Below are 24,298 nucleotides of genomic sequence, written 5' to 3'. Positions count from 1 at the left end.
TTGATCATTCAGTTTTATTGCTATTGCTTTCTTCATATACATATTCCTTTGACTATGAGATTACGCAACTCCCGGATACCGGAGGAATACCTTGTGTTCTATCAAACATCACAACGTAACTGGGTGATTATAAAGATGCTCTACAGGTATCTCCGAAGGTGTTTGTTGGGTTGGCATAGATCGAGATTAGGATTTGTCACTCCGAGTATTGGGGAGGTATCTCTGGGCCCTCTCGGTAATACACATCATAAGAAGCCTTGCAAGCAATGTGACTAATGAGTTAGTTGCGGGATGATGTATTATGGAACGAGTAAAGAGACTTGCCGGTAACAAGATTTAACTAGGTATGAAGATACCGACGATCGAATCTCGGGCAAGTAACATACCGATGACAAAGGGAATAACGTATGTTGTCATTACGGTACGACCGATAAAGATCTTCATAGAATATGTATGAGCCAATATGAGCATCCAGGTTCCGCTATTGATTATTGACCAGAGAGGTGTCTCGGTCATGTCTACATAGTTCTCGAACCTGTAGGGTACGCATGCTTAACGTTCGATGATGATTTGTTATTATATGAGTTATGTGATTTGGTGCCTGAATGTTGTTCGGAGTCCCGGATGAGATCACGGACATGACAAGGAGTCTCGAAATGGTCGAGAGGTAAAGATTGATATATATATATATATATATATATATATATATATATATATATAGGACGATGGTATTCGGACACCGAAAGTCTTCCGGGAAGCACCGGGTACTTATCGGGTCACCGGAAGGGGTTCTGGGCACCCCCGGCAAAAGATATGGGCCTTATGGGCCAAGCGGGGAAACACACCAGCCACAAAGGGGCTGGTGCGCCCCCCCCCCCCCCCCCCCGGCAAATTGGAGAAGGAAAGGGGGAGGAGAAAAGATAAAAGGGAATAGGATTCCCCCTTCCCTCTCTTCCCTTCCTACTCCGAATAGGAATAGAAAAGGGGGAGGCTGAATTGGGAGGTGCCCAAGTAGGATTCCTCCTACTTGGGGCGCCCCCTTGGCTGCCTTTCCTCCCCTTGGCTGCCTTTCCCCCTTGGCGGGGGCACCACTAGAAGACACACCAACAATTGTTAGCCGTGTGCGGCGCCACCTCCACAGTTTACGCCTCTGGTCATATCTTCGTAGTGCTTAGGCGAAGCCATGCGCGGATCACTTCCACATCACCGTCACCATGCCATTGTGCTGACAGAACTCTCCCTCGACTCTTTGCTGGATCAAGAGTTCAAGGGACGTCATCGAGATGAACGTGTGCAGAACTCGGAGGTGTCGTATGTTCGGTGCTTGATCGGTCGGAACAAGAAGTTCAACTACATCAACCGCGTTGTCAAATGCTTCAACTTTTGGTCTTCGAGGGTACGTAGACACACTCTCCCCTCTCGTTGTTGTGCATCTCCTAGATAGATCTTGGGTGAGCGTAGGAATTTTTTTGAAATTGCATGCTACGTTTCCCAACAGGCGGGTGTCCCGCGCGCTCGCCGGCCAGGCCACCTCTCCTCACCTCCTCCCAGGTTCCTAGCTCGAGCGCCGCTACGAGCTCACCGGAGGCCAGTGTGGTCGTGGCGCCCGCCGATCCAGAGCTGCCACCGCCGCCGTGGGAGCCTCTTGGCAGGGCATGCGTCGAGCTGCCGCCCAACCCGGAGGACGCGCTCGAGGTGTTCGTCGATGGCCACATTGTGCGGATCCCCAAGGGCTTCTCTGTGCTCCAGGCCTGCGAGGTAGCCGGCGTCGACATCCCGCACTTCTACTACCACTGCCGCCTCTCCATCACCGACAACTGCCGCGTGCCGCATGTGCCTCCTCAAGGTCGAGAAGTCGCCCAAGCCCGTCGCCTCCTGCTCCATGCCCGCCTTCCCAGGTCAGCCCAGGCCACATTTTTTCTTAGCGAAAGCCTGCATGATGCCTTGATTCAACGTGTTATGTGCATCGGTCTCCTAGATCCATTCAGCTCATAGACAATCAGCACCTTAGGGTTCTCACATACATTTTGTTTAATCAGTAATGCTTTTAGAGAAGAGAAACATGGACCTAGGTAATTGTTGTTGGGATTCTGAATGGTTAGCCAAGAGTGTGTGATTTGTAGTAAGATTTGCGGTAATTCCTCACCCTGGAGTGTCTTGTTGGATTAGGGATGAAGATTATGCCGAACACGCCTTGAAAAGAAGGCACGGGAGGGTGTCATGGAGTTCTTGTTGATGAACCATCCACTCAATTGCCCAATATGTGATCAGGGCGGACAGTGCGACCTCTAGGATCAGTCCATAGCCTTTGGGGCTGACCGTGGTCATTTCACCGATATGAAGCGGTCGGTCGTGGATAAGAATTTGGGTCCCTTGGTAAAGACGGTGATGACCCCTTGCATCCAGTGTACAAGGTGATGTTTCATGCTTCTTGGTCAATATTCATGAGTAATTGAGTATTCACTTTATAAATAAATTCATGACTATCCCATTTCTCTAAGTTTTCACTACTGTAGGTGACTCATTTTTCTAGCATTGTAAGGTTAAGAGCTTATTGTGAAAACTTGTTGATGTTAAGAACTGCCGAAGCAGAACATTCCTTCTAATATATTCATGTGCTTCAGCATGAGCAGGTTCTTAGTTAGTGTTGTCATTGTGCAATCACATATATTATGTCATGTATTGTTTTATTGACATTATTGTTGCAAGTAACGCATCATCCTTTGTGGAAAATAGTTTAGGTACTTGTGCAAGATCTAGCTTACCTTTACCTTTGCTAGTATGTAATTTTCAAATTTCTCTGATCTTACAGGTGTGTTAGGTTTGCATCTGAGGGTGCTGGTGTTCAGGACATGGGTATGTTAGGCCGTGGAGAAGGGAGCGGCAACGGTAGCAGGCGGCGGTGCTGGCAAACGCGTTGGACATGAGCCGCTCCGGCTTCTTCCAGCGGTTGCCTCTCCCCCGCCCTCCACATCTCGCTGGAGCCACCACTCTCGAAGTCCTTCCGCCATCCGACGAGCTCCCATCACATCCCCGCGCCGGATTTTAGTGGCAGGGCAGAAGAGAATCGACCATGTGGCGCGGCCACAAGCGTTGGTGAATGGCAAATGCCACTTTGCACTTCTATTGCACTAATTGCCCCCTGCTAGTAACGAGTACTGATGAGCGAGCGATCTTTTCTTGTAGGACGACATTCGATGTGCGTGAATTGGGCATCTGGTTGAGCTGTGTCAGGTTGATACCTTTTGTCCTGAACGGTATGGCGTTGTAAGATTGCTCCCCGCGGTAATTCTGTTGTGCTGCAAGGCTAGCTTGATGTTCATGGCTCAGTATGCAATTGGCCTGAGATGCAACGTTTTTTATGCTCGAAGCCCCAAATGATGTACTGATGGTAACATTAATTGTATATTTCAGGTACAAGGAGGTTTTCTTGGTTGCAACTTCTTTTTAGAAGGTGATGTATTGTATTGTGCCTTTCATTAACACACTGCATAATTTTAGGTTCAATTCCAGATCTACATTAGTTCATCAAATTTGAATGCCTATTCTGTGTAAGTGTTGTTCATACCATTTTAGGACATTGCAAGTTGTCAAGGAAGTGATTTCGTCAGTTGGTGCAAGAGGCTGCTATGACCATCCTTAGTAAAGCAGTTTGCCTCTTCCCTAGAAAATACACTATATAGATTACTCAATGTTATTCTGTAAAAACTACTATATCTATTCAAATGCAAATCCAATTTATTTTCTGTATTGCCAAATTCAAAGACAAATTTGGAAATTATTCATGAACTACATTCAAAAAGCAAAAGCAGCTATGAACTCGTTGCTAGCCAGTGTTTACTTAGTCAATATTCTATTTAGGTGCAAAGAGGCGTAGGGTGACAACAGAATCAGTAAAAATGGTTCAATTGCATGTTAGTTGGAGCTATATAACTATCATTTGTTGCTTGTAGTACTAAATCTTTCCTTAATTGCCTCGCAGCTTAGAGTTGACAAACATGATCTGATTGACCTGTGTGGTGCATCTAGCTCTGACTTTACAATGGTAATGAAAAGATTGATATAGATGGTAAGCTTCTTGACCTTATTTTGTAAATAATGATAAATAGGACTACCGGACACTTCAATTGGGTATATTTTTTGCTTGACCTTTCTAATTATGACTAGGAAAATTCAAGATAAACAATTAATTTTTGACAATCTAAAATTAAGAAAGCAGATAGCGTTGTACCATGTATCCTTAGTCTCTATTGTTCTAAATGCTTTATGACCTATTATTATAAATCAGTTGTTTCCATGTAGGAATCTATAGCGATGCACTTTCCGGGAGGTCTGGCATGCTTGTTGAGGTCCCCTGATTATGATAACCTGATAAGATGAATGAGTCTATTACTTTTCCCAGAGTCATACGGAACAGGTACTCACTTGTTTATATATCTTTCTGCCTATCTCATTTGTTCAAATCTTCTTGGTGGATACTCTTTTCTCAAACTAATCATGATTTACTGTATAGCTTGAGGCCTCTACACATCAGCAGCTTGACCAGTACCTATCGTTGTTCAGCCTACCATCCAAAATCCTACGCAGTGTGGCCAATGTGAAACTCTAGGTCAGTGTCATTCCATCTATCTGATGTAACCTCTTTGCTTGCGAGTATCTCGGAAATGGTTGGTATAACTATGCAATGATTTTTTTTCTTTGCTAACCAGCTGAACTCTGTAATGCCGACGAAAGTCGATTCAGATTGATAGTCATGTCTAATTGCTTGATGGAGTAATGGTGCTCAACACGTCTAATCGTATATTCTTGGTCTGCTAAAGCTACCAAGTCTGTTTATATTGTAGAATCACATGGTTTGTCTTTCTCTGACATGGTAGAACAAAGAAAATGCAAATGATGTACTAGATGATAAATATGAGCCGCGGGATTATTTGAACTTCTTTTTCTTGTCAATTGTGAAGTTGATGACAGCCCTGGCACTTGAATCTCAAGTGTGAATTCTCTCTTGTTTTCCTTTCAAGTTTCAGCGCATTATGATGTTTGTAACATGCACTTTCGATTTGTTCCAGTAGGTTTGAACTGCTTTAATTTTCAGTCAAAATAGTAAAGAGAATAGTAATGACATGTTGAGTTTTTGCGCCCTTCTATAAATTGAATTCTATGTTATTCTTGGTATTGCATTGACATGGTTCTAGTAGCCATTATAATGTTAGTACACCAAGTAGCTTTGAGCTCTTCCACTATTTGCATTATGTACCCCATGCTAATGAAAGGTAAGCTTGGCAAACAAATTAAAGAAGATCCCTGCTTTTTGGGTAATTAATATCATTTTGCTAGCCATTTTCCTAACAAAGTTAATGTGATGTAGAGTACTGTGTCTTGTACATTGTTACTGTTTCAGATTTTGTGACTTACAGAAGAGACCAGTATGATTGCTAATTAAGAGCTTCCTCAGAAGAACTACTTCCTCCGTTCCTAAATATAAATCTTTTTAGATATTTTAATATGGACTACATACAGATGAATATAGACATATTCTAGTGTAGATTCACTCATTTTGCTCCGTATGTAGTCTATATTGAAATCTCTAAAAAGACTTATATTTAGGAACAAAGGGAGTAACGTTTTAAGTTGGAGAGGGATGCCTACACGCCTTATTTAATAATAGCAACATTTGCAAGGATGCGAAGAATTGTTTTCTATGTTGTTCCCTTTCTTGCCTTTTCAGTTGTCAACATTGACTACACTGAACTCATTTTGAATTGTCAAAGATGTGAAAATGCTTTTTTGGACACTTATGACCTCATTTCACTTAGTAGGGCCATATTTCTTGCCTGGACACACGTATGAACATGATTGAATTGTGTTCTTTTTTATTATGAAGTGTAATTGTCGGTTTGCAGGGTGTGCTTGTCATCCAGCTTATAGATTGTCACCTATCTGTTAATATAGACCTATTAGCTTCCTATGTATTCTGTTAACTGTATTGGTTCTTGAAAAATTGGTGCTCCTCTAGGCTATATATACACATTCACAAGTACACCGATAAGACTGGTGCGCACAGGACGACAGAGGAGCACATGTGATCTTCATAATAGCAAGCTTGTAATAAATTGTAGAACTCATGGATAGAATATTCACATGTAGTCAAATCACTTTTGTTTTATATAAGTTTCATTAAGGATTAATCTAGACCCATAAATGTACATAAGCTAGATAAGTGCGCACATGAACGCTTAGGAGGCGTGCCTCCCCATCGGAGCTCGGATTCGTCTTTTCGTTGATCACTCCCAAAGCAGCGAGCTAGCCGGCTCGCCATCGATCGTTCAGGATCACCTCGTGCGGTTCTACGTCACTGTTGCTAAAAATCAGGTGGTTGTTGTCCCACGAACGAGTTTTGCAATCGATCGATCTCTCAGGCCGCTTTACTCATCGATCGACCACCTCCCAAAAAAGTAAAAACTGAATATGGTACTATAATAACTACTTGTAGTTGATGTCCTGTTAATTAAGTGACGTGATCACGTACATACATGTTGGGAATTAGCACACAAATACACTTGTGATTAACTCATAACTGCAGCGGAAACAAGTAATCTCAGCACCACATCATATACTAACTCAAGGATCGTTGCTTAGCACGGAAGGAAACATATGCAGCAGCATATATGGAGGCAGAAAATGTTACTCAGCAGGCAAGACACTCCTCAGCCTAGTGTCTTGTGATAGGAGTAAGTTTCTGGACAGCGCCAAGCATCAACAAAGAGACACCAGATTTTACGTGGAAAACCCCCCAACTTGAGGGGAAAAACCACGGGCCGAAGCCACCCAAATCCGCTTCCAGTATTATCAAATGTGGGATACAACAAGTTCCTCTCTAGACAGCACTAGAGGATCTCATACATCAAGATTTCTAAATCTTGGATGAACACAACAAGATTTGGGGCTCAAGAACTAGGGATTGGAACAATCTCACCAAAGATGGTGGAACCAAATCTTGAAGGAGACAAGGTAGTGGATCTGGACCATCACAGCCTTGGGGAGGAGCTCCCTTTGCTTCTTCCTTCAATCTTCCTCTTCTTCCCTTGCTCTCTTGGTTTTCTCTCTTCTTCTCTCTTGGAGGATGAACTGATTTTCATCACTCTTGGTGGTGGCTGCTGGATGGAGGGTAAAGCATCCCCATCCACTCATGTGCAAAGTCCAAAATGACCCTAGGTCATAACCCTAATGGGTAGTGGGCTTCTGCACCTCTTGGGCTTCCTAAAAGGCCTCAAATGGTCATCTCCTCACAGCCCACATGAGGAGGATATCCCAACAAATCTCCCCCTCCGACTCATGAGGGGGGCATCACCATGCCCGCTACCTTGCAACATACTTGTAGCTTCTTATTTGGCAATATCTTGGTCATCATATCCGAACCATTGTTGTTGGTATGGATCTTCTCAAGTTTCAGCAACTTGGAACTCACAACATCTCGAGTCCAATGGTACCTCACATCAATGTGCTTGGTTCAAGAGTGATAGCTTGAATTCTTGGCAAGATGAATAGCACTCTGACTGTCACAAAACAGAACAAACTTCTCTTGCTTCATGCCGAGCTCTTGTAAGAAGTTCTTCATCCACAAAACTTCCTTGCCAGCATCAAGTGCTGCAATGTACTCAGCTTCTGTAGTTGATGTAGAAACACATTTCTGCAATCTTGATTGCCATGACACTGCTCCCCCTGCATAAGTCATCAGGTATCCAGATGTGGACTTCCTACGATCCTTGTCACCTGCATAATATGCATCTGTATAGCCCTGCAATACAGGATCACCGCTTCCAAAGCATAAACAAGATGTAGAAGTACCCTTGAGATACCTGAGAATCCACTTCACTACTTCCCAGTGACTTTTAGCTGGATTTGTCATGAACCGGCTAACAACTCCAACTGCATAGGCAATATCAGGCCTAATGCGTACCATGGCATACATCAAACTTCCCACAGCAGATTGGTAAGGTACTTTCCTCATTTCTTCTTTCTCCTTCTTGCTTGTAGGACATTGTTTTGAATTCAGTTTATGATGGCCTGCAAGCAGAGAGATAACAGATTTTGCATCTTTCATATTAAACCTTTCAAGTACCTTACAAGTTCACAAATGCAATGATGCCGTAAGAGCTAAGCGTGCAAGCCAGCGTGCATGTTCATGGAAGCTGCTCAGCTTGCTCCTTTGTCGCATGCCAAGCATAAATGAATCGGTGTGGCCAGTCAATTTAACCAAGTCTCGGTCAAGTGATATTGTATAAAAAGAAAAAATTGAAAGTAAATTCATGTACGAATCTTTATGCAAGATCAAAGAAATATAGCATCGACTGAGATATAACAAAGTCTTAGTCGATCGAGACTTAGCAAAGCTGTAAAATAATGTCTACGCGCAGTAACTTCATCCGTCTATTCTTTTTCCTAAGTTTCGGTCCATAATTTTGATGGCTAGACCTTTTCTTTTGAATTTTGGTTGGCTAGATTTTGATCTGGCGGTCCATCGATTTCGACAACATATCACTCTCTTCCTCCTTCCTTGGTGCTGTCGATCATGACGTAGATGTGGTTATGGTGTTGTCGATCATGACGTAGATGCGGTTGCATTTGGCCGATGGTTGTGTGTCTACATAGCCCGTTTCAATAAGATCCTTCATGAAAAGGTAGGCAACCTTTGATCATTTCTCGCATGCCTTTTTTCTGATGTCAAAATTACAATCATTTGGTGGTGAACTGACCATGTCGGCTAGGTCAAAGCTCGTCAAATCTGGACGAACTCACTGCCGATTTGTGTGTATTGGTGCACTCCACTCACTGCATTTTGCGCCCAAGCAGGGTAACTTTTCCGGCCATGTATATTCAGGTTGACTCGTATACTTGGATGTGCAGAGAAAGGCCCCCTTTATTTGGGCTACAGATTCCCGAGAATCAGCTGTGGCTTAGATTCTAAAAATCAGTTGTGGCTTAGATTCTAAAAATCAGCTGTGGTTGTGGCTTTCGAGAATCCAAAGCCGACTCTTTGTTTACTCTGCTATAGGAAAACCAGAAGTGTTGTGAAATGTCCACAATGTCCGGAATGCACAAATGGTCAACATAAATTGAGCAAACAAAATCTGGCCGGGATCATACGCACGTGATCTGAGAAAAAATTTCCACCAAAGAAGAAAAAAAATGACAAATAACAGAAAAGTAGGCAGAGGAGCAGGAGAAGCGCCATGGAACGAGGCAACAAGTAAGGTCGTGAGCGGAAGAAGGTGGCTGTAAGAAGAATGGCATGATGACTTGATGAGAATCAATTCCATTTGTCTCTTCTCCCTGTAAAGCGGTCGGCGTAAGCGAGGCGGTTAGCCTTCGCCTAGTGCCTAGGTGGTGCTTAAGCGCCCTAGGCACAGCCTAGGCGGTAATATAGCTTTTACTATCAGGGTGTATCTCTGGTTATTATATGTGTACTAATATTAATTTAAGGAATATAAATAAGTTAACTACAATCTACTACCATTGAACATGGTCCATTTTCATATCAATGCAATATGGCATGATTTCTCGCTTGCGTAGACAATTTCTTGCTTGCCCTGCCTAGACTTCCATTTATGCCTTAGGCGAGGCTTTTGGCCATCGCCTAGTGCCTAAGCACGCCTAAGCGCCTCATAGGCACTGCCTTTTCCAACAGAGGCAGTGCCGAGACACCTCCAGATGCAGCACCTACATCGATGAAGCCGTCCAGAAGGCAAAGGATGCTTGTGTGCTGAGAAAGGAAATAACCCTCATTTCCGATCTTTGCACACTTCAAATCTCTGGCGACATGATCAAGTGGACATTGCAAGTCGGTGGCATATCAGTGGAACAGGTTGATACTGCCACCATGCAAAGCAAGGAATTTGACATGGGAATCGGTGCACTTATTGCCAGTGTAGCAGGCCTGACAACAAACATGTTTGAGAGGTTGGCCACTACAGTCGAGGAGATCAACGTAGATGGCACCAAGTACTCCGCCTACGGCTGGGCATAGTGTGTACCGGAGTGAAAGATCGAGGATGTCGCCTAGAGGGGGGTGAATAGACGCTTTAAAATAATTACGCTTTAGGCTTGAACAAATGCGGAATAAACCTAGCGGTTAATTTGTCAAGCACAAAACCTACAGCAACTAGGCTCACCTATGTGCACCAACAACTTATGCTAAGCAAGATAAACAGCTTGGTGATAGCAAGATATATGACAAGAAACAATATGGGTATCACAAAGTAAAGTGCATAAGTAAAGGGCTCGGGTAAGAGATAATCGAGGCACGCTGAGACGACGATGTATCCCGAAGTTCACACCCTTGCGGATGCTAATCTCCGTTTGGACCGATGTGGAGGCACAATGCTCCCCAAGAAGCCACTAGGGCCACCGTAATCTCCTCACGCCCTCGCACAATGCAAGATGCTGTGATTCCACTAAGGGACCCTTGAGGGCGGTCACCGAACCCGTACACTTTGGCAACCCTTGGGGGCGGTCACCGAACCCGTACACTTTGGCAACCCTTGAGGGCGGTCACCGGTACCCGTCAAATTGCTCGGGGCGATCTCCACAACCTAATTGGAGACCCTGACGCTTGCCCGGAGCCTTACACCGCGATGATTGAGCTTCGAAGCACCACCAACCGTCTAGGGCGCCCAAGCACCCAAGGGGAACAAGCTCAAGGGTATCAAGCACCCAAGAGTAATAAGCTTCTCAACTTATAACTTCCACGTATCACCGTGGAGAACTCAAACTGATGCAACTAATGCAATGGCAAGGGCACACGGAGTGCCCAAGTCCCTCACTCTCAAATCCCACCAAAGCAATGAAAGCTATGGAGGAAAAAGAGAGGAAGAACAAGAAGGAGAACACCAAGAACTCCAAGATCAAGATCCAAGGGGTTCCCCTCACATAGAGGAGAAAGTTATTGGTGGAAATGTGGATCTAGATCTCCTCTCTCTTTCCCCCCAAAACTAGCAAGAATCCATGGAGGATTGAGAGATAGCAAGCTCGAAGAAGGTCAACAATGGGGGAAGAACACGAGCTCAAGGGATGAGGTTCAATGGGGAAGAAGACCCCCTTTTATAGGTGGGAAAAAATCCAACCGTTATGTGTGCAGCCCGCACAGGAGCAGTACTACCGCTCTGGGAGCGGTACTACCGCTACCTACGGAATGCAAGGAGAAAGAAGAAACAGGGGAGAACAGAGCGTCGAGCGGTAGTAGTAGCGGTGGTAGGGCGGTACTACTGCCGAAAGGCGGTACTACCGCCTCTACTACCGTTCCTGCTTCCGCTCATCCTGCTGGGTCTAAAAAGGTTGCACGGTAGAGACACAGAGGTACTACCGTAGAAATCGACACAAAAAGTCGAGACCCCAGCAGTAAGCGGTACTACAAGTGGAACTAGCAGCGGTACTACCGATGCTGCCCGCGGTACTACCGCTTGCAGCTCTCTATCACTTCTTTAGTCAAAACAGATGTAACAAGAAAACCAGAACTGCCATAACTTCTGCAAATGAGCTCCGAACTAAGCAAACTCAAGCTTGTTGGATAGAAGACGACGAGTAGCATCCAACAACGGAGGTAGGGGAGGTATGCCTAACATATAGAGGACTGAAACCTCCAACAGAGAAGAACCGACATAACCTCCAACATTGAAAACATCATAGAAGATGCATGTGAACTCCGTTTTTGATGAACTCGAGCTTGTCATGAAGATGGCCCGAAATATCCAAATCGCACAAGGAGAAAAACCAAACAAGAACCAAGAAAGATGATGCATGGATGCAATGGTTTGAGCTCTTTACGAATGATACGATCAAGCTACCAACTTGAGAGCCCCCCTAGATAGTACGGCAATTGATCCTATAACCCGGTCTCCCAACTACCACCATGAGACCAGTAAAATAGAAAACCTATCAAGGGAAAACCTTTGCCTTGCACCTGATCCACTTGAGCTAGATGATGGCGATCTTGTCCTCCTCAAGATGGACCACCTTTCTTGATTTGGGTCGATGAAGACTAGTTGATTTCTCCCCCATACTCCACTATGGATGAGCCACTCTTCGGCACATCTTCACAAGTCCATTGTCACCACAATGGACGACAAGCTTCAAGCACTTGATCTTTTCGTGATGCTCCACTTGAACTTGCACACCGCAATCTTGATGACGATCACCACTTGATGTCATCCTCTCCATGGGTTGTATGATATCTTCCTCTTGACGCAAGTCCATGGAAACATACCTAACCCCACATAGAACTCTCACGTAGACCATTGATACGTATCCAACATATCTATAATTTTTTATTGTTCCATGTTGTTATATTATCAATCTTGGATGTTTTATAATCATTTTATAGTCATTTTATATCATTTTTTGGTACTAACCTATTGACATAGTGCCAAGTGCAAGTTGTTGTTTTCTGCATGTTTTTTACATCGTAGGAAATCAATATCAGACGGAGTTCAAATGCAACGAAACTTTACGGAGATTTTTTATGGACCAGAAGGAACATAATCGGCCCTGACTGCGCCTGGAGGGTGTCCCGAGGAGGGCACAACCCACCAGGGCGCGCCAGGAGGCCCAGGCGCGCCCTGGTGGGTTGTGCCCACCTCGGGTGCCCCCGGACCACCTCTTTGCTCTATAAATACCTCAATATTTCCAAAACCCTAGGGGAGTTGACGAAATATTCATCCAGCCGATACAGAGTCTAGAACCACCAGATCCAATCTAGACACCATCTCGGATGGGGTTCACCACCTCCATTGGTGCCTCTCCGATGATGCATGAGTAGTTATTTGTAGACCTTCGGGTCCGTAGTTAGCAGCTAGATGGCTTCCTCTCTCTCGTTGAATTCTCAATACAATGGTCTCTTGGAGATCCATATGATGTAACTCTTTTTGCGGTGTGTTTGTTGGGATCTGATGAACTTTGAGTTTATGATCAGTTATATCTTTTTATATCCATGAAACTTATTTGAGTTTCTTTGATCTCTTATATGCATGATTGCCTATAGCCTCGTATTTCTTCTCCGATATTTGGGTTTTGTTTGGCCAACTTGATCTATTTATCTTACAATGGGAAGAGGTGCTTTGTAGTGGGTTCGATCTTACGGTGCTTGATCCCAGTGACAGAAGGGGAACTGACACATATGTATCGTTGCTACTAAGGATAAACGATGGGGTCTATCTCTACATAGATAGATCTTGTCTACATCATGGCATCGTTCTTATTGCATTACTCCGTTTTTCCATGAACTTAATACACTAGATGCATGCTGGATAGCGGTCGACTTGTGGAGTAATAGTAGTAAATGTAGGCAGGAGTCGGCGGTCTACTAATCTTGGACGTGATGCCTATATAATGATCATTGCCTGGATATCGTCATGATTATTCTAAGTTCTATCAATTGCCCAGCAGTAATTTGTTCACCCACCGTTTGTTATTTTTCTCGAGAGAAGCCACTAGTGAAATCTACGGCCCCCGGGTCTTCTTTCTCATATATTTGCCTTTGTGATCTACTTTTCTCTTGCATTTATTTTCAGATCTATTAAACCAAAAATACAAAAAATAACTTGCTGCGTTTTATTTCTATTTATTTTATTTGGCATTCGATCTATCAATCTGCTACAATTTATCTCACGTCCGTTTGCCTATCTTGAGGCGACGTACCCCGGAAGGTATTGACAACCCCTTTAACACGTCAGGTTGTGTGGATTTGTTATCTATGTGGAGGGGTTGTTTATGTTGTGTTGCTTGGTTCTCCTACTGGTTTAACCTTGGTTTCATATCTGAGGGAAATACCTACCGCCGATGTGCTGCATCATCCCTTCCTCTTTGGGGAAATACCAACGTAGCTTCAAGCGACATCAACCATGGGTTAGTACACAAAGCGTAATGGACAATGCTTACTATAGCATAGGATCACTTGATCCCTCTTGGTACATCTTCTACACTTTGTGTGTTGATCAAGTTGAATCACTCTCTGTACTTAGTCTTGATCAACCTTGAATCTTCTAACTCTCTTCATTTGGATGATGTCTTGAAGGTAAACATGAATGATCAAACAATCTTCTTCTTCAAGACATGCCTCCAATAAGCTCAACACTCACATGACCAATCTTTGGATAATTCCTTAATAGCACCTTGGTCAACTCATAAACTCCTTGAAACCAACACATGAACTTCAAGAAACCTATGGACAAATCCTTCAAATATAACCCAATGCAACCATTAGTCCATAGAAATTGTCATCAATTACCAAAACCAAACATGGGGGCGCCGCATGTCCTTTCACGGAGTTTGATGCTTGTAGAGTGTGGAGGTTGTCTCGATGATTTGTGGTCTGCCAGCAGTTTGATCGGATGGTCTGGTCAGAGGTCTGCTTCGCCATGGTGCATCTACTAGTTTCACCATTACAAGTTTTTCAATGGTGACCAATGCAGAATTTTGCCACATTCTCCTCCAACACACACAAAGGTAAGTTGATAACACAAGGAAATATTGAATACTAGTAATTCTTATAAGCTAAAGTTTTCATTTTGAATAATACGATATGAATGTATGTAGATGTCAAGAAGGAGAAGAAAAGAAGAAGATATGTTTTGGTGTGGTTGCCTCTATACTAGTGGTCATCCTGGCACTCCTCGCCTAGGTTATTTTATGAAGGAAAACAAGTTCATCAGAAAGGAGTATTTAGGTAAGGGTGTCAACATACCAAGTTACTAGGAGAGGTCGAGCTATTTATTAGCTAAGGGGGCCGATGCCCCCCCCCCCCCCAGCTAAGGTGGTGACTTCTCCAGTAATGTTCATCGGACATACGATTGTGTTAGGAGAGGCCACCTATGCCCTAGCACAGTGTCAAGACACCTCCAGATGCAGCACCTGCATCGATGAAGCCATCCAGAAGGCACATGTTGCTTGTGTGCTGAGAAAGGAAGTAACCCTTATTTTCGATCATTCAACACGTCAAATTTTTGGCAACATGATCAAGTGGACATCGCACGTCGGCACTATATTAGTGGAACAGATTGATACTGCCACCGTTCAAAGCAAGGCAGTTGACACGGGAATCAGTGCACTTATTGCTAGTGTAGCAAGCCTCGCAATAAACATGTTTGATAGGTTGGCCATTGCAGTCGAGGAGATAAACGTAGATGGCACCAAGTACTCCGCCTACGGCTAGGTGTAGTTCGTTCCATAGTTTGATGGTTGTAGAGTGTGGAGACTGTCTCGATAATTTGTGGTCTGCCAGCAATTTGACCGGATGGTCAGGTCAGAGGTCTGCTTCGCTGTGGTGTAGCTACCAATATCATCTTTACAAGTTTTTCAACGGCGAGCCAATCCAGAAATTTGCCACATTCTCCTCCAACACATGCAAAGGTAAGTTTATAACACAAGGAAATACCGAATACTAATAATTCTTATAAGCTAAAGTTTTCATTTGGAATAATATTGTATGAATGTATGTAGATGAAAAGAAGAAGGAGAAGAAATGAAGAAGATAATTTTGGGTGTCGTTGCCACTGTACTAGTGGTCATCCTGGCACTCTTCGCTGGGTTATTTTGTGGAGGACAACAAGGTCATCACAGAAGGGGTACTTAGGTAAGGGTCTCAACATACGAACTTACTAGGAGAGGTGGGGGTATTTATTTACTGAGGGGGCCAATGCCCCCCCCCCATGTTTGAACCAATTATTGAAGAATTTATTTATGGGAGGGCTTATATGGGGAAAATTAGCATCCCCCTCACCCCTACAAATCTCTTCTAGCTCCTCCATTGCATACTAATATATAATTTGTTAAAAGAACATATCAAGAAGTTTTACAACTCATATTATATCTTCAACTCTCCCCCGACATATTTCACCTCAGTCCATTTATAATCATTGCTTCGACAATATTCTACTCGTCATCTTATTATTCTAGGCTCTTGGATCCCATATCATGGATTTATTTTGAAGGTGCAAGTGATGAACCAAGAACTAGGACTCCCATCACTGGAATTGAAAAGTCCCTTGGTGCTCCAAGATCAACCCACACTGCTCCTTCTTTGGGTACTGATGACCCACAAGTATAGGGGATCGCAACAGACTTCGAGGGTAATATTTCATCCCAAATTTATTGATTAGACACAAGGTGAGCCAAAGAATATTTAGTAGTCTTAGCAGTTGAGTTGTCAATTCAACCACACCAAAGAGATAACTTCCTTGCATCAATTTATTAGTAGCATGGTAATATGATAGCAGAAGTGACAGAGTAAAAATAACAGTAGCAGAAATAGTAACAAGTTTGTAACGAGTAGAATAGTACTGAATTTAACTGTGACAATAGCAGAAAAGTATAGGTATGGCTCAACTATGGGGTGTTCAGATGAGATTCACTATGCAACGGTCATAACCTAGAGCGATAACAAACTAGCTCCAATTCATCAACCATATGTAGACATGTATTCTGTATATAGTCATACGTGCTTGTGATGAGAACTTGCATAACATATTTTGCCCTACCTTCCCGTGACAGCGGGGTCCTAATGAAAACTAAGGGTAATTAAGACACTCCTTTTAATAGAGAACCGAAACAAAGCGTTATCACATAGTGAATACATGTAATCCTCAAATTAACCCCATCCCCGTAGAGTATCCCAATTGTTGTCACTTTGTGGTCTAGGGTTCGGAATGATAACAGGTGCATACAATTTGCAGGTATGATCAAGAACACAAATATATTCATAAAAACATAATATGTTCAGATTTGAAATCATGGCACTCGGGCACTAGTGACAAGCATTAAGCATAGCAAAGTCAAGGTTGGAAAAAATCGTTAAGCATAAGCGAGGCAGTTAGCACTCGTCTAGTGCCTAGGCGGTACTTAAGTTCCCTAGGCGTGGCCTAGGCGGTAATATAGCTTTTACTATCAGGGTATATATGTGGTTATTATATGTGTACTAATATTAATTTAGCATATAAATAAGTTAACTACAATCTACTGCCATTGAACATGGCCCATTTGTCATATCAATGAAATATGGCATGATTTCTCGCTTGCGTAGCCAATTTCTTGCTTGCCCTGCCTAGACTTCCATTTATACCCTAGGCGAGGCGTTTGGCCATCGCTTAGTGCCTAAGCGTGTCTAAGCGCCTCCTAGGCACTGCCATTTCCAACACAGCCTGTACGTAGCAGGCAGCAGTTTCAAGACCAATGCCACCACGTCTAGCAGCCAGGCCATGCTATCAACTGGAGGAAGAGAAGGACATGAAGAGGACATCACTTGTCAGCACAGGTTCAGTGTCGACGATGCCCCTGCACGTGGCCTCCTCCCTCCGGCCTCTGCGCCTGGTCTCCTCTCGCAGCCTAGAAAGCTATGGCTCCAGCGGACAAGGCCGCTCAGGCAACACGGCGGCGTCGACCTGGCATACAAGGAGGCTGCCATAGAGCTCATGGGTGCCATGGAAGGATACGAATGACGAGGCCCTGTGGGAGGCCGACATCCATGGGAGCTCATGTGCGCCACGGGAGCCTAGCCGGACCATCGCCCCATCGTGCTCTTCTTGCTCGGCGGTGGCTGGGGTGAGAGCGATGGCGGTTGGGGAATTTCTCGGTAGAATGAGGGGTAAGGGTGGGCGTGATGGTTATGGTGGCAGTTTCTTTGTAATTTAGACTGGAAATAGGGGTACGGGCTAAAAACGAATCGTTTTCTTTCGTGGGTTGGTGCAGAATCGCTAGAATCACCGACATCGCCGCTTCTAGTTTCGCTTCGCCCGTAGTTCATTTTTTAGAATCGATTCTGGGAATCTTGACACGAATCCCGTGTGTTGTTTTGGGTTCTTATTTTGAAAGGCCGGAATCTAAGAATCACAAGTCTAGTGTGCGCGGCAGAGATACAGTTTAGGTCGACTGGCCAGCTTTGCATGCATGCACACAAATCATGCATTTTTACACGGTCTTGTGCATGCATACATGCATGCGCGTGTGTTGTGTACTCCAACCTTTTTCGCCACTACTGTATCCTTTTAAAAGTTTGCCCACGCTTGAGTTGACATTTTGCATGAACGGGAAATGGCTATTGAAAGCCACTACTATATCCTGTTGTGTTGTCCCATGGCAAGAAAAGTCAGGACTTGTTCTGCCGATCATGATGAATCGGCGATCGATCAGGTGAAAAATATTCTCTCTCTCTCACTTGAGAACGACGAGGGCAAAGGCGTGTCTGAGCGCGAGGAGACATGGCAAATCCATGCAAGTGTTCCCTCTCTGGATCAGGGACATCGTCAGGCGTGCACGCTGAGACTTTCATCTGTGCTTCCACTTGGGGCAAAATTTTGTGTTTTGACCCTTTTTGCAAACAAAATCAGGATCTGACCCCCGTTCAAAAATATTTTGGGATCTGACCCTTTTGCCTACCGCCAGGGGGTCTGGCGGTAGGTCTGCACGTCCTACCGCCATCCCCTCTGGCGGTAGCTCCTTTGACGGCGACTGACGGCCGTTGGCAGGTGCTGATGTGGAAAAGGGCCTACCGCCATCGGGTACGGCGGTAGGTTACTGAAGCCTACCGCCAGACCCTCTGGCGGTAGGGTCCTGTGTGGTAGATAAGGTGGGGAGGGGCTGGATATTTCCTCCCCCTCCTCAACCACTCATTCAGGCCACTTCACCTCTCCACCGAGCTCAACTCTCCCCCTTCTTTCTTTGAAGCACAAGAGCCTCCCAAATCTGTCTCATTTGTTTGAGATTTCTCCGGTGGATTATTACCATTTTCATCACTCAAGGTGGCTCTCTCATTTCCCCTCATTTTTATTGGTTGATATCTTTGTTTACTTTGCATTTGCTCATTTGATTGCAAACCCTAGCTCATCATTTTGGTGTGGTCAAATCAATTACTATGATCCATTTAGGTTTATGTTTGTGATTTCCTTATGTATGATGTGCTTAGAATTGCTTGTAGAATAGTTTGTGTACCTAGATCTAGTGCTAGTCTTAATGTACATAATTGGGGTTGGGTTAGGCTTAAGAAAGCAACTAAAGCTAAGTTACTTTAATAGCAACTTTTCGAAATGTAGGATGGCACCGTTCGTTTTGTTTGAAACTTTTGCTGAGGCGGCGGCGAACCGTGAACGCGAATTGATTGAGGAAAAGATGAACTTGTGGATCGAAGCCATTGATGCGTTGAATGCGGAGTGTAGGGCCTTTTCATATAATTATTTCAATAAAGACCGTTCCGAAAATTTTATAACAAAAAAGGAGAGGCAGATGAAGAAGCTCAAGACGGCGGAAAAAAATTGTAGGCATGATCTTGCAATGCAAATTGCATTGAGTGTGACAAGGGGAGAGTATGTTGAGATAGACATGGGCAATCATGGTCAGGTCATTGATTGGTTAGTTCGCCAACCATTCTCGTCGGACGAGAACTGGGCTTCTCGTTGGGCATGGGTCAAAGAAAGAAATGATGTTATTTGTTGCAACCCGGGACCGTACGCCGCATAGAATTGCATGAGGCTATGTAATCTTTGTCATTTGGACTGTAATGACATGTACCCTATGCTTGGTCGTCATTTGAACTACTATGACTTGTACCCTTAACATTTGAACTCATTAAGAACTTGGTGTTGTATGTCATATCAAGTAACCAAGTGTTGTAGTCTACTGAATTTATTTTATGTTTTGGTTTATGTCATCTTAAACCCGTATATTCATGTAGGATGGATAGTCGATCCATGACTATGAACATAGCGTGTGAGAAGATCATGGCGGAGCGACACCGTTGCTTGAAGAAGGAATGTGAAGCATGGTTGAAGAGTTGTGATGAGGCAAATGCGGCCATGAAGGATTTTAGCAAGTATCACCTTATCGTGGAACCTTCTGATGCTACGGAGAAAAAAGCTTTCCGAAAGCTTGTGAACGAGAAAGAGAGGATGCTTGATGAGCTGCAAGACCGGGAATATGCTTGCAGACACGCTTTGGCAGTTGAGATTGCGTTCACTGCAAGCAAAGAAGAATTCCGTGAGATGGACTTGAGGAAACCCGGCCAGGTCATAGGATGGGCAATAAAACAAGGCGTGTCAGAGAATCCAGCTCGCCGTGCTGCATGGGCTTGGTTCCGTGAAACGAATGGTGTGTTGGGTCATTGGGCAGGATCCACAGACTTTCAACTGAAGCGTAATCAAGCGCGTGACGATCAAATTGAACGTCTGATAAGTATGAGAAATATGTTACCTGTTTAGAAAATGTGCCGTTGAGCATGAGTTATTAGTTTCAACGGATGTCATCCGAACCGAGTCATGTTTTAATAAGTTTGAACATGTGTTATTCGTGAATGTAATGAACTATGTTGAGTTGAGTTATGTATGTGCTTGCGAGATGATCATTCTAATATTTGACAGAATCGGGTATATTATGCTAACATTCGACAAATGGGGCAAAACAGAGGAGAGCAGGAGGGACCAAACCCTACCGCCGCAGGCCCTGGCGGTAGGCTGCTGGACCTTACCACCAGCGATCATGGCGGTAGGGGCTATATTTTCTGTAATGAGAAACCCCAGCGCCCTGGCGGTAGGGTTGACCCTACCTCGGTCGCTGGTGGTTACTGGTGGTAAGGTCTAGCAGCCTACCGCCAGGGCCTGCGGTGGTAGGGTAGGGTCAACCCTACCGCCAGGGCGCTGGCGTTTCTCGTTACAGAAAATATAGCCCCCTACCGCCATGGTCGCTGGTGGTAAGGTCCAGCAGCCTACCACCAGGGCCTGCGGCGGTAGGGTTTGGTCCTACCGCCAACGGGCTTGGTTTATTCGTCACAGCAGTTTTGCCCCCCTTACCGCCACGGGCTCCGGCGGCAGGGTACAGCATCCTACCGCCAGGGCCTGTGGCGGTAGGGTTGTAAACTGTGAAAACAGATCACTATGTTATGTTCTATCCCTCTTCTCTTCCCAACACAACAGTTTTTCAATAAGAATCATGACAAATCACAGAATATGATGACAAACGCACGATCGTTCACGACACCTTGCAAACATTTTCACACCAAATTCAATACAAATGGCAAATTCGTTCACGACAAGTTCACGACACATGGCTTCTTGCCTTAGTACTACATAGTTCATGATAAATTTGGCATGGCTTCATCCGGTTACATGACGAGGCCACCGAAGCGAAGGCTTTACTGTGTCATACGGGGCCATTTCCCCTTCTTGTCACGTGCCTCATCCTCCTCTTGTGCCTTGCGAGCTTTTGCAAGCTTTCTTGCCCTCTCCTCCTCACGAGCAAGCTTCGCTTGGCGTGCCCTCTCCTCCTCGCGTTGCTTCCGCTCCATCCTCTCTTTCTGACGACGCTCTTCCTCCAAGCCTCTTTGAAACCTTTCTTCGAACAGCCGCTGGCGCCTAAGACAATCTTCTAATTGGTCCTTTTGGATATCTTTTCGCACTTCATAATCTATCCAGCTGAAGTACTTGCATAGAGGAGGCGGTGACTGCATATAAAACGGATGTTAGTGTTGACACACATTTTAGAGTAACATGTTACTTCTCTAGCATACCGGTGGAAGGTCATAGGCGTTAGTTGGAAGCGCACGATCGTAAGCATAATTGGGGCAAGCAAAATATCTCCTTCCTTCGGTCCATGACTTCTTTCGGTCGGTGAACTCCTTCACCTTGCAAACATCTCAACACCAACATGGCGGAATCTTCACATCTTTCTCCTTCACCTTGTCCAAAGATGCGTCCTTCCACTTGTGTGACATGTCTTCTTGGTGAGCACACGGTGGCCTCGTCATGGAACTGGATGAAGCCATGCCCTACAACAAATAAAGATGTTAAGTCAAAATATGAACACATTGACATGTAAAGAGGCAAATATATCAACACATGCATGAACATATTAAAAGTAGTACCATTCACATTATTTCAACCATCCGGATTGAGAAACACGTCGATAGGCCTTCCCCTATCAACCCGACGTGTCCTAGTACCATCGGATCCACGACCACGGCCCCCTCCAAGGCTAGTCCTTCCTCCACGGCCACGCCACCTCCAAGGCTAGTCCTTCCTCCACGGCCACGGCCCCCTCCAAGGCTAGCCCTTCCTCCATGGCCACGGCCACCTCCAAGGCTAGTCCTCCGTCCACGTGTTTGACTAGTGCCCGTGTTGGTTCTAGGTTTCTTGCATGTCCTAACGTTGTGTCCTGTGTCGTTGCATTCTCCACAATTGTTGTTCTCCGGTGGCTCCATGAAATGACCACTACCAAATTGCTTCATTCCGGCATATCCAGCTAGATCATCCATGTGACTCCGGAATCTCTTCTTTCTTCTTCTTTCCCTCATATGCACCATGAGTGCGGGATCTGGCACAATGTCTGGCCCAACATACTCAGGCCACTGTGAGGCATCAAGGAAAGGATTGAACCGAGGCGCCCATGTCAACCTTGTTCGTTCCAATGTGAACTCGTGCAACCACACCGTTGTGCCATCGGATACGCGCACGTTTCTCGCCCGTGTTGTGGTCATCAAATGCGAGCAAGGCCAATGATACTTGTGTGGCCTCTCACACTGGCACCAACGGTTTTTCAGACGCACCTCGTAAGCAACTCCACCATAAGACCTACCATCCCTTGTTGTCCCACCCGGCTCATCGATTTGATAGATCATTTCTTTTTCATTATATTTGATCACTTGTTGTTTGGCAGACTTGCACGCTTGATGCAACAACCAATCATGAACCTTTAATGGATAGTCCACCTTTTTTCCAATCCACTTGGCCGTGCTTTCAGAATGCTTTAGGAAGTACTCATTGAGCTTGATGAAAGTGTACTTGAGTATTGCGGTCACCGGCAAGGAACGGACACCCTTCAACACATTGTTGAAGCATTCCACCATGTTGCTTGTCATGTCCCCATATCGCATACCTCCTTCATCGTAAGCGCGTGACCACTTTTCTTTATCGGCTCGTGCCTAAGCAAGAATTCTTTTCCCCCTTTGTTCTTCTCCAAAGCCTTGAGGAGTTTATCATATCGGCTTTTGAATGTGTCGGTGTTGAATGCAACGCAAACAAGGGTAAGGTCTTTGCAAAACTCCTTGCTCTTGCATGCCCGGTAAAAGTTTGCAACAAAGTGTCTCATGCACCAACGGTGTTGAAGCTTTGGAAGACCGGGAATATCAACGTCTATTGCTTTGAGAATCCCATGATGGCGATCCTATATAATGCATACCTCTCGCTTGCCTATCACCTTGGTTCTCACATGCCCCATGAACAACTCCCAATTATCATCGTGCTACGAAGGCGCCAAGGCAAATGCCACTGGCAACACATTATCATTTAAAGAGTGGGCCATCGCCACCATCAATGTGCCCTTGTATTTGCCGGTCAAAAATGTACCATCTATAGACAAGACCGGGCGACAATACGTGAATGCCTCAATGCATTGTCCAAAGCTCTAGAAGGCACGACGAAACACTTCGTCAATTGACTCCTCCTGATGGCGCATTCCCGGGTTTCGATGAGCAATGGCTGCCAACATCTTGGGAAGAATGTTATATGCGGCCTCATAATCACCATGCAACATCCTAAAAGCGTTTGCCTTCGCCATCCATGCCTTCCCATACTTGACCGGGTATCCGAAAAGTTCCTCAATCGAAGACATGAGAAACTTAACCTTCACGGTTGGATCATGTGCTATTTGATGCAACAATTTGTATCCTAGATACTCAGATGTGAGTTGACGGTGTCCTTTGCTTCGGTCGGCCTTGTCCAGGGGTACGCACGTGTGAGTGCCAACATGACTCTTCAACACCCATTGCCCGGTTTCTTTGATTTTTCTACCGCGGACCATCCATTTGCAACCTTCTTGGTCACATTTGACTGTGTACCGAATTTTTCATTTGAATGACCAACAACAAACGGCCTATGGTTCCTAATGGCATAGTCACACAACCATATCTTGAACTCTACCAAAGAACCAAACTTGATGCCTTTCTTCAAATGAGCATTCTCATCCTCATTTTCTGGTCGAGGTTCACTGAATTTGGGGCACGGCGTTGGCTCAGACTACCATAATCTCAGCCCACCGTCAACAACGGCATTGTCCGCAAGACTCACATCCCTAAACAACGGCGGCCCTCTCTCCTCGCCGGTCACCTTCTTGTAGATTTCATTTTCTTGCGCAGTTAACCCATCCTCATCCAACACTTCCTCCGGACCCTCGTCATCCGAGTTATACCCACACATACGGTTATAAGGGAGGGTACGGTCCATGTCTTGTTGCCGCACAATGACATCCAAGTTACCAATTGGATTGTAAT

The 24,298-nt window shown here is 44.8% G+C and overlaps 2 long non-coding RNA genes across 2 annotated transcripts; both read left to right on the top strand.

Annotated features, from left to right (window-relative positions):
- The first annotated feature begins 1,538 nt into the window (after positions 1–1,538).
- LOC120969530 (uncharacterized) lies at positions 1,539–3,546 on the top strand. The gene is made up of 4 exons (XR_005763817.2): positions 1,539–1,898; positions 2,170–2,414; positions 2,813–3,096; positions 3,187–3,546. It is a non-coding gene; the product is annotated as an uncharacterized lncRNA (long non-coding RNA).
- A 434-nt stretch (positions 3,547–3,980) lies between these two features.
- LOC141026399 (uncharacterized) lies at positions 3,981–5,831 on the top strand. Its single transcript, XR_012188481.1, has 3 exons — positions 3,981–4,069; positions 4,303–4,417; positions 4,514–5,831. It is a non-coding gene; the product is annotated as an uncharacterized lncRNA (long non-coding RNA).
- Positions 5,832–24,298: the final 18,467 nt, after the last annotated feature.

This window comes from Aegilops tauschii, chromosome 7 (genome assembly GCF_002575655.3).
Source record: "Aegilops tauschii subsp. strangulata cultivar AL8/78 chromosome 7, Aet v6.0, whole genome shotgun sequence".
Taxonomy (NCBI): Eukaryota; Viridiplantae; Streptophyta; class Magnoliopsida; order Poales; family Poaceae; genus Aegilops; species Aegilops tauschii.
The sequence above is the reverse complement of the archived record's forward strand: the minus strand, read 5'-3'. Positions and strand labels throughout refer to the sequence as shown.